At 40.5% G+C, this 15865-nt stretch overlaps 1 protein-coding gene across 2 annotated transcripts in view; it reads left to right on the top strand.

The window, feature by feature from the left end:
* The window catches only part of LOC125889327 (CD166 antigen homolog), a 56431-nt gene that overhangs the window by 15451 nt on the left and 25115 nt on the right, over positions 1-15865 (top strand). The gene's annotated exons all lie outside the window — the stretch shown is intronic.

Genomic DNA, 15865 nt, shown 5'->3' with positions numbered 1-15865 from the left:
TGTATTAACATTAAATAAAGCTGACTCTGCTTTAAAGGTCTAGTGTGTAGGATTGAGGGGTAAATTGGCTAGGGTAGCAAATCACCAGTTTCATCACGATACAATATTATATAGATTATTAGGACAACGATATGATATTTGCAGATAATACAAAGTCTGCCAGGATACCATTTTGATGAGTTATAATCTGCCCATTCAACACAAACAGTTACAAAAGAAGCCGTCACAACTTCCTTTATTACTTTTGGCCATAAAAGATAAAAACAAGACATAAATGATAAGTGCAGTTAAGTTTACTTAGAATTTACTCCACTAACGCACATGTAACAGAACAAGAAATAAGTTAACCTTCAGGGTTTTGTGCCAGAGAGACCCTTCTAAAAGAAATCTTTTCATTTTAGCTCAAACCATCATCTTTTTCATAAAACTTCAGGGTTGTGTGGCTCAAAGCCCTGAAAGGAAACTTCTCCAAACAGCAATGAAACGTGGATTAACGACATCGTTTCACAAAAGTACAAAATTCAGCTCAGTAACTATCAAGCCTCATAGACAAAACATTTGCTTTTTGCTAGTCACCCATTATTAGCTTAAGCATGTTTACATTGCATAAATTAGCCTAGCGGCTAGTGGACTTTTTTCCCTTTACTCATTGCTTAACCGATTACAGGTAACATTATTTTTCTTGCTCACCAATGGTTTAGAGTTGCTGCTTCTCTTGACAAAACAGCTTGGTTGAATTTCAGGCTGCATGCACCTAATATTATTGAAACAGAGCAGCTAAACGAGTGAGATGTCTGTCCAGGTAGGTACTTCATGTTTCCTGAGGATTTTATCTCATAACGGCATTGTTTACATATGGCATGTGTTTTGTCTGTCAACCCGTATTCTTTACAAACCAAAAGTATATCTACACTGCTGATTTATTCCTAATGTATTAACCCTATCCTCATTGTCTTTCTCTTGGCTGCTTGTCGACTGCCTGCTGCTGTTTGACGGCGTCACAGAATTCCAAAATAAAGTCAAAACCTAAAGATAATGATATCGATCGATGTGTTCACTTTGCATCGATGATACTGGATCGTCGATCCTTGAATCAATATGTCGAACCAGATAATGGATCATCCTAATATTCACAGAATTGGAATGTAACATAATAAGTATGTTTTCTTTAGTGTTTAATTACCTGAAGAATATATTCATTGTGCTTTCATCACCTTGGAATGAGCTGTTTATATCTACATAGGGAGTGGGTCCTCATCTGTGGAGTTCACCATGTTGCACCACCATGTTTCTGCAGTAGCCCAGATTGGACAAACCAGACACATGCTTTAAATAAGAATCATTCACGTTTTTGCGCCAGCCACCATCATTAAATCACCTTGTCCTCTGCGGAAAATTCGTCTCCCGTTAAAAACCTCCTGCACGTCAGGATCCTAAGTTATAAGAGAAAAACAGTTAGCACACATTAGCAGGCACTGGGCTAGCGGCTCATCTGTGGTGTGCCAAAAAGCATTGAAGAAACACTGATTTGGAACATGCAACTGCTCTATTCAGTGTTTAAGTCACCGGGTCTGTTTGTTTTGGGTAGGAAGAGACCTCTGCAGATAATTCGGCTCCTATTAAAAACCTCCTGAGCAGTGAACACTGAAAGAATCCTTCCAAGGAGATGTAGCAGCTAGTTGCAATCTGCAATCCTCAGCACTGCTCCTTTAATATAAATTGAGATGGTGTTCTTTTTAAATTCTAACCTGAGAAACGCGGTGACCGTGGCACACTTGGAACATGGAGATCCATTAGCTTCCAATAGTGTCAGCTACTAACAGGGAATTTAAAAAAAATCTATCTTCATTCATAACCCAGAGACTTGGGTGGGTTAATGTCAGCTCTTCCGGAAACAGGAAAATGAAGTCATTGCCAAAATGTTAGGCAGTGAGTTGCATTAGGAAGGGTTAATGGATAAGTAGGTAGTGGTGTGGCTGTGCTTTGTTAATGGCCTAATGTTGCCTTTAATGGCACGCTGCTAATGGGAGTTGGTGGTGGATGTTTAGAGTCAGGACTGTGAGCTCTCCTATGATCTGCCCCAAGTCTGCCCCCAGGCATCTCACAAGCACTTCTCCCCTTGGGTCCTCTGGCCTGCGCCCTTCAAATACATAATTCACGATATAATGGACGTGATTTCTGAGTGCACTTACCACCCGATCACTCCAGCAGCAGGCTGCTGTCTTAAGAGCAGTCCCCGCACTCGTGCAAGCTCATCTGCTGACGCAATTTATGACATTTTTTAAAGAGGGCTTTATGGAGGCTCGTGTGGTCGAGTGTATGGAGGAGAACATTTGAAAGACTAATGATCGTGCCACAAGATCAATTTCTAGGAAACCTTATGGCATGTCGTTTAGAGTGATAATCACCCTTTTTGTAATATGCTTTTATCTTTTCCATCTGTCTCGCTCAGAAATATGTACAAAATGACTGTGATACTGCCAATAATATGCAGAGGCACACTCTATATTAAAAGGTGTGTTTTTCACTGCCTTACAGTATATACATATGTTCTTAATCCTTATGTTAACATTTATTTATGCTGCCATTAATCCCAGTACCAACAAAAACTTTCCCCCCAGATATTAGCTCTCTGCAGTGCTCTGCTGAAGGTTTGCAGAACAATTTAAGCTAAATCAAAGCGGGATTGTCTGCTTTGATTGTGCTGTCAACATCTTTAGAGTGAGATGTTGATTTAAAGGAACTTGAACATCATTTATTAAAAACACTTGACAATGGGTCCCTTTTAAAATCTCATATTAGACTCACTTGGTAATCAAAGGGAAAAATGCAAGAGGTTCTTGAATATTTTGCAGTTCCTTTCTGTAGTCTGTAAATCTTTATGTTGTGTCTCTTATCCAGCTTCAAAGCTTTGAATGTTACTCAATTAATAATGATGCAGAAATTCAGATTGCACATATATATCTGAGTGCTGTTGAACCTATGAGAGGATGACTGTGGTGGAGGAGTTAATGGAACGTGTTTTTGGCAATCTGCCTGGCAGTTTGAGGTCTGTTTTGTTGTTTGGCAGAGTCCTTTTTTTCATTACCTTGGATAAGGAGTCAAACGCAGACAACTTGACATCATGTTGAGTTATTTCCACTGAAACCTCAATGAAATTTAATGGAAAACTTTACCATCTGAAGCATGGACAAGAAATTTCCGTTTCTAACACCAGTCCCTCAGAATCACACACTATTCTCATTACTTTAACACACAGTGACCGTTACTCTGACAGTGTCCTTAATGGACCAGAATGCAGTGCGGTCACAAGACATCGGGCATTTTGAGCTGCAGAGCAGAGCTCACTGCTTCCTCTGGGCTTATTATTCCAGTGCTATTATTCTCTTCGCCTACACGCAGATAACCCACAGATGATGCAGAGTGTTTGCACCTCTTCTCTGGGGAGTGCCAGCAGGTATTCTGGGAATTGTAGGAAATCACAGAAGTAGAAGCAAACAAGATATGATGTGCTGTGCACACAGAAAGTCTCGCTCTTGAATTAACTCCTGCAGTGGAAAAAGCCTGCAAAAAGAAAAAGATCTAGATACAGGAAGTATCTGAAAAGTTGGTTTCAAACCTTGTCTCTCTTGATAACATACATTTTTCATGACTAAATGAGCTCGAATCAAAATTAAAGTTTAGAAAATAACTGTTTCACAGTCAAAAATTAAATTTGTATGTTTCTGTTATCACATTTCGAATCAAAAATTGCCAAACTGTGACATCATATATTCCAGCTAAGCCCCACCCACTTCAGATTAGTAAATAAAACACACACACAGAAAAATGAACATAAAAATCTCTCGTGTGAAATAATCAAAACTGAATTAATTTGGGCAGAAAATACTGTTTTTATGTGCGTCCCCATCAGTCGTAGTAAAAAGCTGATTAAAAAATATGTTTTGAGGGCCTGTAAAACGTGCGTCTAACATCACAGGTTTTTGACATGAAAGATTTATCTACAACAACAGGACGTTTCTTTAGGGAGGGAGCCTTCAATTGCACGAGTGGCTTCAAACACCTGAAGGCAAAATAAATCTTTTCCTCCTTCTTGAGCCCTCCTTGCTTTCTTCGTCCTGTCGTCTCAATCCCTGACGCGCGGCGGAAGCGGCAACCTGATTCCTCAGCGGCAGGTCTGCACAGGTACCGAGGGCCCTTCCTCAAGACGAGCCTGAAACCCGAGAAAATGGAGCCAGCATTTTCAGTCACGAGGTAACAATGGGAACTCGACAGGTGGGACTGCAGGCAATGCATTAGCCCTGTTCCCGCCTGCTGTCGTCTGTAGGTGTCTGTTGACCACACATGATGCAGCAAATGAACAATGTTTTTTTTGCCTGAGGGGGATGGAGCTCTCTATAAGTCTCTGTGAAAAGTTCACACTGGAAACTGCATTTTATTTCTAGTGAGGGTGTAACGTGGGTTAGGCTATCCATTGCTCAAGTACACTGAAGTATAAAGATGCATGAAGTGCACTGATGAAGGTTATTTTTGGGAGCAGTACTCATCTGTGCTTCAGCACTCTTACATTTCGTTAAAAAACCTCCTACATCCACATTAGTTTCTGCCTTATTTTCCTGAATTACATGCAGCATTAACATGAGTTCTGTGATTGGGTATTTTATTTACCAAGCATGAACACTATTGTTGGTTTGGTTGCACAGTGGTCTGAAATGTGTGCATGCTGCTGGGGTGAAGGAGGGGAGCCATTATGCTTAATAGACTCAGACTAATAATACTGTGTGTTGTATACTCTACATAATTTTCCATTTGCTGTCTGTCCTCCTCCTTAGCAGCACACAGGCTGGCTCTGCCCTGAGGTGACAAACATGGCTCTGCTCAGTGTGGCCTGTGAAAATGTGAGGTTTTTTACCAGCCATGACAACGCTGGGACGGCTGGTATTGTGTTTTCACCTCGCGAGTCTGTGTTTGTATGCGTCGTCATGGCGAAATGTTTTCCAGGTGACACCTGTAGTAACTGGAACTATCACAGAGGTGGTTTTGAGTGTTTTGTCAGGTGTTTATATGTCTCTCTGTCTGTGGACAGATTTTATCAACGTGATAGTCTCACAACCGTGCAACATGCAGTCACAAAACTTTCCAGGTGTGCAGAAGAAGGTGGATAGGAATTAAGGAAGGGGCTTCTATTTTATGCCTCTGGCCTACATTTGTTTTAAGTTGTGGGTCACTGTATCGCAGCTGGACTAATCCTGTCGCATGCTGGTCTCTAATTATTCATTTTGTTTTACTCTTTCTTTTAAGGTTGTCCTGTTTTTGACACAAATGAATGTGAAAGGTGCAATGATAAGTACATTTTTTTTTATAATTGCTCCAAACATTCTCTGTATTTTCTGCTCTTCACTGTGCAGTATGATTGTAAACTGAATATATTATGGTTTTGGACTGTTGGTCGGACAAATCAAGACATTAAAAGATGTCTCCTTGGACTTAAACAGCAATTAATCAGTTATGAAGGGAATAATTTGCAGATGAATCGATACTTAAATTAATTGTTAGTGCAGCACTAGTCAAAAATTAAACAATGCAGCGTGGACGATGCATCTACAGAAAGATTTACTATTCATTATTATTGAGTTAAATGTTTCAATATTGTATCTGATGCACATGTGCAGTCATGTGGACTTGCTCTGTAGAGTTCTGTCATTAATACAGCTAAACATTAAACAATTCCATGTTTTACGAAATAGATTAACAGTTATTGTCATTGTTTATTTGTCTGGATCAGTCATAATGTCTATAAAATGTCAGAAAACATTTGCAGGAGACAAAAAATATTCAGTTTACAGTCATTAAAAGAGAAAAGTTAGCAATGTTTGGCATTTTTACTTAAAAAATTTATGATGAAAAAGTTTTGTTTCAGCTGTGAAGTGGATGATAAAGTGATCTTAACATAATATTCTATCAAGTGCAATAACTCACCAACTTCTCAGTTGTCTGACTGTTGGAAGTGGATGAAGTTTTAGGGCTCGAGGCTTGAAAGAGAGATCTCATTGCACAGAGAATATAATATTTCATTAGTGTGAAAATAAATTGGTAGGCTGTTATTGAGACTAATTTCCCATTCCACTATTTTTCATTGTGTGGCTGTGCGTCAGTTCAGCTTTATATTAATGTCAGAAAATATCAGAGACTCTTTCTGCCATAAAAGTAATAAATGTGTTTGACTTTGGACGTCTGTTATGGAACTTGTAGATAAGAGTCTGCAGAGTGGATCACTTATTAAAAAAAAAAAAAAAAAAGACTAGACAGGCCGGGTTCAGCCGGACTGCAGATAGAGCCTGTGGGTAACATTGTAGAAAATGAAACCTTTGTCCCAGCTGCTCATAAAGGGACCTTCTTTTCAGATTGGTTCTGTAAAAGCAGCATCTTTGACCTTCTGAAGGTCAAAGAGGTACAGGGAGACATGTTTAGGGTGCTGGGTAGCTTTCTGTGCCCTCTGACAGATGGTGCGGCAGAAAATGAGGCTTGGAAAATGACTCTAAATCTACACGTCACAGAGTCTGTGCAGTTCATTTCACACAATGTGGCTTTTGTCAACCCAGAAGTACTTTCACAAACTCATGCATGCAGCTTAGGTCTACAAAATAGATGCATACAGGCAGCTTGTAAACATCAACACTAGAGCTGAAACAATTTTCACAAATTATTCACTAACTATTTTGATAATTGGTAAATAATTGCAGTCATTTTTAAATAAACCTTCTCTGGTTACAGCTTCTCAAATGTCATATGATTTTATATAGTTAACTGAATGAGTTTGTGTTTTTGGCTGTTTATGGTATAAAAAAGGACAGTGAAGATGTCACCCTGGTCAGTTTTTCCACTGTTTTCTGGCATTTCACAGACAAAATGATGAATTGAGAAAAAAATCTGCAGATTTATGAATAATAATAATTATTTGTTGCAGCTTTAGTCAGCAACAACTTAAAAGACAGCCAGCTGAATCCATGTGTATTTGTAAATCCATGGAAGACAAGGCTAGTTACTACAATGTGGCTACACGGAGGCACAGCTTTGCTTGGAGCAAAACGCTGTTCATAAACAAAACATTTGTTTTTCTCTTGACATCTATTATTACCTTAAGCATGTTTACATTGCATGAATTAGCCTGGTGGCTAGCGGACTTTTCCTCTACTCATGGTTTACAAAGTGCATTTATATTTCTACTTCTTTGTACTCACCGTTGCCTTAAGTCACTAGACAAACATTGTCAAACAGAGTAGCTAAATCACTATGTTAGAAGTAAGCAGAGTGAGAAGCCCGGCCAGGCAGATAAGTCATGTTTTATCTTATTAACGTCATTGCTTACGTACAATATGTGCTCTGTCTGTTTACCCAAATTTCCTCCGAAATCCAAAATATTTCCACACTGCTTATTTATTTCCGATTAAATAATGTTATCCTCATAGTCTTTCTCCTGGCTGCTTGCCATCTGGCTGCCGCCGTTCGACAGTGACACAGAGTTTTAAAATGAAGGCATAATCTAAAGATGATATGGATTGATGTTTTCACCTTGTATCGATGATATTGGATTGTTGATCACTGAATCAGTATATTGATCCAGACTGATGGATTGTTACACCCCAAATAGGATTGTCTTAGTTTTGCAGGTATTTGTTCATAACAAAAGTATTGGACACATTTATATGACCTGACGGAGGTGCTAAATAAACAGTTAAGATATTTTCAAAGTCATTAGAATTTATCCTGTAGGAGCCATGAATGTCTGTGTAAAGTTTTGTGCCAGTTACAGTTTGGACGGTGGACAATGTCATCGTCCTTCACTGATGTATGTCAGTCATCAACCACTGAGCCCGACATTGTCATTACAAAACCTTGACACAGGTGTGTGGTGGCTTTAAAGGAATTTATTGCATGCTGAAAAAGTAATAATTCTGAATTATCTACCAGATAAAGTGTTCAAGTGCACAAATGTTAACGTCATGGATGCCCTTGAAGAAAGGTCAGGGGTTAGGTCAGCAGGATTTATTGTCTGCAGAGCATAAATGTTTTTACCAAGTTTCAAGGCAACCCATCCAACAATTGAGATATTTCAACCATCATCCAAGTGTTGGACTGACCAATAAACTGACAGACCGATCGTTATACTGAGAGAACGACATTGCCATCACAAGAGCGATGCTGCCAGCATGGCTAAAAAGTTTTTAGCCTGCCCATAGAAGTGAGAGAGGTGTAACATTTTTGGGGGAAATACTACCAGCCCCCTCCTTTTACTGCAACATACAGAACTGAACATACAGGGCAGTCTGGTGTGTGTGTGTGTGTGTGTGTGTGTGTGTGTGTGTATGTATCCTCATTACACGTCTCAAAAATGGAGAGTCACTCAGCTATGGACATTAGTGGTTTTTTGCCAAACAGCTCTCAACAGTCGGGTAAAAAATACAAGCTGATGCCCTTAGTTTTACGCCATAAAGACACTGACAGGCAATTACAGTAGGCAGGAAAAAGCGAAATTATAGAGCACACAATGTTGACGTTTGGAATGGTGCCTCCGTGGTTCAGCCTGCAACAAAAAGAGAAACTGTGTGAAAGGGATGTTGTGCAAGTGTGCTGTCAGTTATCCATCAGTGACATGATTACACCCCTTCCCTCGAGAGAGAGAGACAGACAGAGATAGTGAGGATGTAGCTGTGTATTTTTTAAGAAAAATCCCTCCACAGCTAGCTGGTCTGGAACACTTCCTCAGCATGAGCTGCAACTGTATCAGAATTCAGATACAGTCATATGCTTGTCATAGTCAGTAGCACATGAGCTAAGGGTATGAACTGACAAAACAGGAGCCTATAGAGCTCATATATTACAAAATGGCTACAAGGAGGCTTTGAGGGAACCTGGTGGTAGATGTAGCAGTTTTCCGAAACGTTCCCGCACCTTTCCATATGACAGAAGTCCCTGTGTGTGTTTTGACAGCTGAGTAATGAGAGATTGAGCTTATTAAATCTCTGATCTCTCCTAGTTTCAGATATTTGATATGGCTAATCAAAATTCAGCACTTGTTAAATTATTAAAGAAAAGACAAGGACGAGAAGCAGAATGTCACGGAAGGTTAGCTTTTCTTTGATTTTTCGCTCCTTAGGAAAGCACCGTTCACTATAAGAATCTCACCTTCCCTCAAGTATTATTGATCTAGTTGAAGTGGTTCTGTCTGCCCCCTCACCGCTGAACTGCTTCTGAGGCGAGGCTATTTGCCATCAAGTCTTTGTGGACATGCGCCATGGGATCTCCATTCACTGCACAATCCTCATTTTCAGCACTTAATAAGTTTGGGCCTTCGCTTTCTTTTTTGGATGTTGCAGCTGAACGATGTGCGCACACACCCAGACACACACAAATGGGAGGGCGTAGGTAGCAAAACAGGGATATAGAGACTCGTGTGGGGAGGTAGCTGATTTCCCTGGTGAGCTTATATCTGAGCTGTCGTCACCTGTCTCTTCTCAGGGATAGAAGCGCCTTAATCAGGAACATGAAAGTGTCTCCTGTGGTGCTGCCTCCTGTCTCTGTCACTCGCCTGTCTATTACTTGATTTACCATCGCCAGAGTATTAGCAAATTTTTTATGTCCAGTATGATAACTCTGCTTTTATGAGTATGGAGAAATTCACATCAAACCCGGCGAGTCAAGTTATTTTGGGTTCAGAGGACTGAAGTGCCATTAAATGATTTGTAAAGACACAGATGGAGCGCGTTTGAACGTAGTGTTGTTTAACCCCGAGCTGCTGTTTGAGACCCGGAGGGCTCTTTTGCTACTTAAATAAACATACTTAACTTTGTTTCATCAGCTTGATTCTTTATAACTTTAACTAAGTTTACGAGAATTGCTCATAAATGTGTTTCAGAAGTCTGCTGCTAAAGGAATAGCACATTACCTCTGATTGGAGTCTCAGAAACCTGATTCAATAATGCCTCCAGAAGTTTTTCGCAGGGGTGGCCAGATGGGGCCACTGAAAGTCCTAGGGTGACTCACGAACCCCAAAAGCCAGAATGGAATTTTAGGGACTAGATTATACTGTTGACCTACACAGGCTAGTTGAAAACTGTGTCAGTATTTAGAGTTAAGGAAACGCATACTGATATACTTTGGTTTCTTATGCTACAGTTAATGTTACTCATTATCTGATGTGCACAGACTTAACCAGTGCACTTAACATTTTGAGATTCACAACAATGTTGTTTAATGTTATGTATGTTTGGTGATTCATTGTTCTTTAGATAGTCTTGTTGTCCTTCTTCTTACAAAGACATATACACAGCTTTAATTTGAAGGAGTACAATGCCTGAAAGGAACAAAACATTTCCTGGGAGCAAGCCTATTGAAGTTTAGAGGAGACTCGTGAGTAACCATAGAACCCATTCTCATTCAGACATCTTGCGCTGAGAGTTCCAAGGACCCCTTTGAAAATGGCCATGCCAGTTGTTTGCTTGCCAAAATCTAGTCTAACATTGGAGCATTATTTTTCCCTCTTTCCAACAAACTATGCTGCCATGGTCGGCAGTTATTGTCACCAGGGGAACCATTGGGTGAGGCGGCAATCATGTCAGGGGGGTCATGGCCCTCCTTGCCCCCCCTTAGGGGCAGCACTGACCCCATCTTGAAAGCATGGTTGAAAGCAGTTTCATTGATTATTTTCAATTAGCTTGATCAATGATGATGGCGAAAAATATCTATTGGTGTTTCCCAAAGTCCAAGATGACCACCACAAATGTCTTCTTTTGTCCAGAACTCAAAGATACTCAGTTTACTGTTACAGAGGAGTAAAGAAACCAGAGGATGTTTGCATTTAAGAAGCTGGAATCTGATCATTTTGCTTTTTTAAGGTTACTTAAACTGATTGGTCGATTGTCAAATTAGTTGGTGATTAATTTAATAGTTGACAACTAATCGATTATCAATGCAGCTTTACTGTATTTCTTATTTGTGTCTTTACACAGCACTTTTCCTCCCAAATCACAAATAGGTCCATATTTCTGTTAATGGAGTTTTACAACAGCTCATTTGTCAAATCTCTCCAAAACATTAGTAGTATTACAACAAATGATGACATACTGTCTGTAGATGACCTTCTGGCAAACAAAAAAGATTTATATTTGTTTATGTGTATTCCATATAATATATAAAACAAGCAATATGTCCTAATTTGGTGTAATAGAAATGCATTACAATACATCATCATATGTGCGAGCCAAGTTTGTGCCAAAGGCAAGAGTTACAACTTTGACGCTTTTCTACAATGGCGTTTTAATAAGGTCAGAACAAAAGAAAAAAGGTAAAACATTTAATTATTATTACTGCTTTTACACATACAACAGCGGGTCTGGAAGAAGAAAAAAAAACAATCTCAACCGAACACAAAGGTTCTTCCGTCTGTTCCCGTTGCCCCCTCATATAGACAACTGTTTGAAGTGATCATTTTTTTCATATGCACAGTGCATGCATGTGTTTGTCAATGTGAAGTCACACTGTTCACCTACTTTTGTGGCGAAGGATTACCTTATCTCGCCAAGCAGCAGGAGCTTTGTCTTCGTAACTCAACATGTGCGATTAGTTCTCATTGTGTTACAGTGTAATCTGCGCTGATAAAGCCTTTTCCTTAATACAGACTCTTTTAAAGTTCTCAAAGAGGCTGAACACAGCTTTATTTGAATATTCAAAAATGCCTATTTGAATTTGAAATGTAAGGAGTCTATTATACAGGAAGTGCGATAACCTCTCCAACTCTGCAGTGCTTGCAGTGTAACCTGAATATAACTGAGTCTTGTTACTTAACAATTGTAAGATTCAGCAGAGCAGATTTTGCAGTACTCTTACCTGAGAAGTTTGAGGCGTAGCACTAGGAAAACACACATGGACTCGGTTGCCAACTAGAGTCTGAAAAACATTTGGATGTTTCCCCGACCATTAGGGTATTCTGGCACGGACATGCCCAGGTGTTGCACATAATCTAGATACTGACAGATTATTTTTGGCACAGTAAAATAAATCACAATATGAAATGTAGCAGGATATCATCGGGTTTGACACATATGCAAAACACGAGCCCATGTCCTGCATGGGGAGCTCATTAACTCCCTCCTCCTAATAGATTCACAATGTCTCCATTTTCCGTTTTCCACACAGCGTGTGCAATCATTTCTGCCTGGACCAGAAACCTTCACATCTAGCTAAAGCCCATTCAAGCATGTGAGTCAGTTTCATTAGATTTACATCAGAAAGACAAAAGCAGGGAGTGTGGGGCGGCTACATGAGCATGCTGTTTGCGCGCCAGCAATCAGCATTACCATTTCAGGTGGGTCGCACTGAAGTACACCCAGTTGCTGAAACCTGGATGTGAGCAAGACTGTGTGAAATGCAGGTGCAAATTTACAGTCCATATGCTGCATGCAGACAAACAAAACAGAACTTCATCAAGTGCATAAGAAAAGAGCTACTAACTATTCATGAAGATGGAAAAGTAGAAAATGTGCAAATACGTGGAGTTGGGTAATGCGTTCGGTGACATTTGACTCAGCGAAATCACTTATTGAGGCCGATCAATGCATGACTCCATTCTAAAAAAAGCTTTTAATCCTTTGAATTCACTTTATGATGCGAGAGGAACAGATTTTAGGTGTGGCAAATCGCGGATAATGAGAGGAATCAATGCAGGGAATAGTTTTAATTGTACCACTGTTGACAAGTGACGGAGCTTATCCCTGTGTTTGGTGAAGAATTCCTGGTAAAACTGTCAGCAGCTGAAATGTGGTGAGGTTTGTTTTGTCCCATGCTGTCACTATTAAATGCCGCTGAGCCTTATTTAAATGCAGGGATTGTATCCATGTGGGTGACGTGCTGCGGTATCAGTGTTTCTCAACTAGCTTTTATTGGGTGGGTTACACTGCTTTGATGCCCAGAGATAGAGCTTTAAGCACTGATTATAGTCATCACCACAGCTATACCTAATACCTTTGTAAAGCCCCTTTGTTCTCTTCTGTGTATTTTTGTTTCACGGTCGCTGTATTGGTAATGATGGTTTTGCGTCCATCAATCTAGCTAATTTCATATGGATGTCATAGCAACTTAAACCCATAAGAATGGTGTTCAGTTCAGCCTTTTCGTTTCATTATTACCATTTTTTCCTGTTTGAAGAAATAAAAAAGATTAAAAGATCAGCAATGGTTTAAACAAAAATAAATCACACTGTTGGGGCGGCCTCTAGCTCAGCAAGCTGAGTCCTTTGCAGTAGCCTGGATTTGATTCCAACCTGCGGCCCTTTGCTGGGTGTCATCCCCATTCTCTCTCCCCCCCCTACCTGTCCCTCTCTAGCTGTACTGCAATGAAGGTAATAAAAGCCCCAAAAAATAATCTTAAAAAATAAAGAAATAAATCACACTATTACCTCAAGCTCTTTTTACACAGAGATCCCACAACAGGGAAGCAACAAAGTCCCTGTGGTATGTCGGCCTTGCTCTTTTATACAGAACCAAAGAGCACCGGCATAATGCATGCCAGTGTTGTGGAAGTAAAAAAGGCAAGATGTGTGATGCAACAGCGTTGTCCTCTAGTGTGACATAGGCAGCACTTTCTAAGCATTTACCATCACTGTTATGTGGTGGTTGATTACGTCCTCTGCTTGGAGGGCAAGGAGTTCGCGAACTACATTATTTTCTCAATTTACAGCCATTTTTGCTTGCTGATTTTCCCCTTTTGAGTTAGCTGCTAACTGCTGCCAGCTGCCTTTTAGATCTGGTGGTGAGCTGCACACATAACACACTGCCAAAACGTCAAACCCGTTCCATCCCACTGGCAGTTTCTTTTACGCAAATGTCAATTTGGTGCTGTTACTGCCTCCACTGCTGACTTAAATTCCAATTACGCAATCACGCCTGTCATACAAAACGCTGAGGCGGAATAATGGTGTGACATTCGCACCTTGAACAGGCTGCATAAACGGGGCTTTAGTTTAGCATGAAGCCTTAAGACGAGAAAAACAACCAGCCTTGCTCTAGTCCTGTAATATCACAACTTTTTGTTTTTACACTTTTTGTACAGCTTAAAGAAATGAGGTATATGCCCAGTTCAGACCATTGATTCGCAACGAGACAAAACTGGCCATCTGAGCTCGACCCAAGCCGGTTGATGGTGTCACCTGCAGCACAGCTGGACAAATCGCCAGCGGCTGGTTTTAGAACGTAAAGCTGGTCACCTGTTTCTACAGCCAATCGGTGTGTAGTGAAGTCCGCTGGTCAAGTCAAGATGACCACATATGGCATGTTTGAACACTGTGGCAGGTGCTCCAGCCTCGCCAGGCCCTCTGTTTTCCCTCTTCATGGTGTGCCAGTGTCAGATGGTGGGTCGCTGTTGCTGCTCGCTGTATGTGCTTATGTCCCCCCACACACACATTCTCACTCACTGATGAATTGCCCTGATTATTGTGGCATATTTATTATGAATCCAGTCCATCTAATGCTCGTTTTGTTTATGTTTTTCTTTGTTTCATCATTACTACAAATGCAGCCGCAGCCAGTATCTCACTATCACTATCCTCATTCATATTTTAAGAAGCTAGAAATTATATTCAGCCTCAAAATAAGCCCATGAAGATGGAAATCAGAACGGAAGTACAGAGAATTGTTGCATCGAGATGATACACTGTTTCATCTAGTTGCATCGGTGTCAACCTGCAGCTTTTTACAACATTGCAGAACCAGGCCAGCAGTTTGTCCATGTTTCCAGTCTTTATGCTAGGCTAAGCTAACTGGCCACTGGCTGTAGCTTAATATTTATCAGACACATAGCCTAAGTGATATTGATCTTCTCATCTTACTATCCCCAAGAGAGATGAGTATGTTTCCCAAATGCGGAACTATTCCTTTCCAGTGAGACGAGTGGCCACAGGGCAGGGCAGTCATATCAGTACCAGCATGGCAGGAAACAATTTAAAACGGAAATACAGCAGAGCTAAACATGATGCAGAACATGCCCTGTAGAAAATCATATTATTAAAGTGTCTGTTGTTTGTCATCTGCTCGCTGTAGAGGCCTCACTGACAGGCTTTACTGACTCTGGTTAGTTCAGCGTCACACTCGATGTTGTTTCAGAGCTGACAGCTCCTAAAGATGAGTGACAAGTGTCGGGAGTGTGAACCTGCTCAGCTGAGTGTCAGGAGGACGGCATTAACAGCAGACTGTGTTGACTTGAGGCAAACTGTTTGATATGGTTGTGTATCTTTTACTAAGGCAAAGCATTAGGCTACAAGAGCACATAACTATTTTATGAACTTGTTTAATTGTGTTGATGTGAAAGTGACACTCGACAACGGGGGAATTAGCGTGTGGGAAACAAAACAGACGGAGCAGGAAGCAGACGTTCGTGCTCGTCCTGGTATCACAAGCAACTGAGCAAATACGCCTTCAGGGTCCCAGTTGTTACTCTGTCCTGATGTAGACAATGGTAACCATAGTAAAAGTATTTACTTTTATTCAAATGGGATTCAAATTAGCATCAGGCACAAAGCAAATGAATTATCCGCCCCATCTTTGCACCTCTCTGAGGAAACCTTTAAAGGTCTGATGAGTTAAGAGGGAAAGTGAGACCAAAACTTTAGTTGCACTGCAGACTGCGTTACACTTTGCAGCACTTTTGTGGTGCATGAATATAATCACACAATTTCACAGCTGAATGCACACAGAATATTTGAGCTTCTTCATTGTTTCGCGCTTTTCCTGTAGAATCCAACATTATTTGTCACTGATTCAACAGATGGAAACTGGTTTTGGCCACCGCTTTGTTCTCTCACACTTTGCTGAAT

Source organism: Epinephelus fuscoguttatus, linkage group LG5 (assembly GCF_011397635.1).
Source record: "Epinephelus fuscoguttatus linkage group LG5, E.fuscoguttatus.final_Chr_v1".
Classification (NCBI taxonomy): Eukaryota; Metazoa; Chordata; class Actinopteri; order Perciformes; family Serranidae; genus Epinephelus; species Epinephelus fuscoguttatus.
This window is presented reverse-complemented; position numbering and strand designations above follow the sequence as displayed.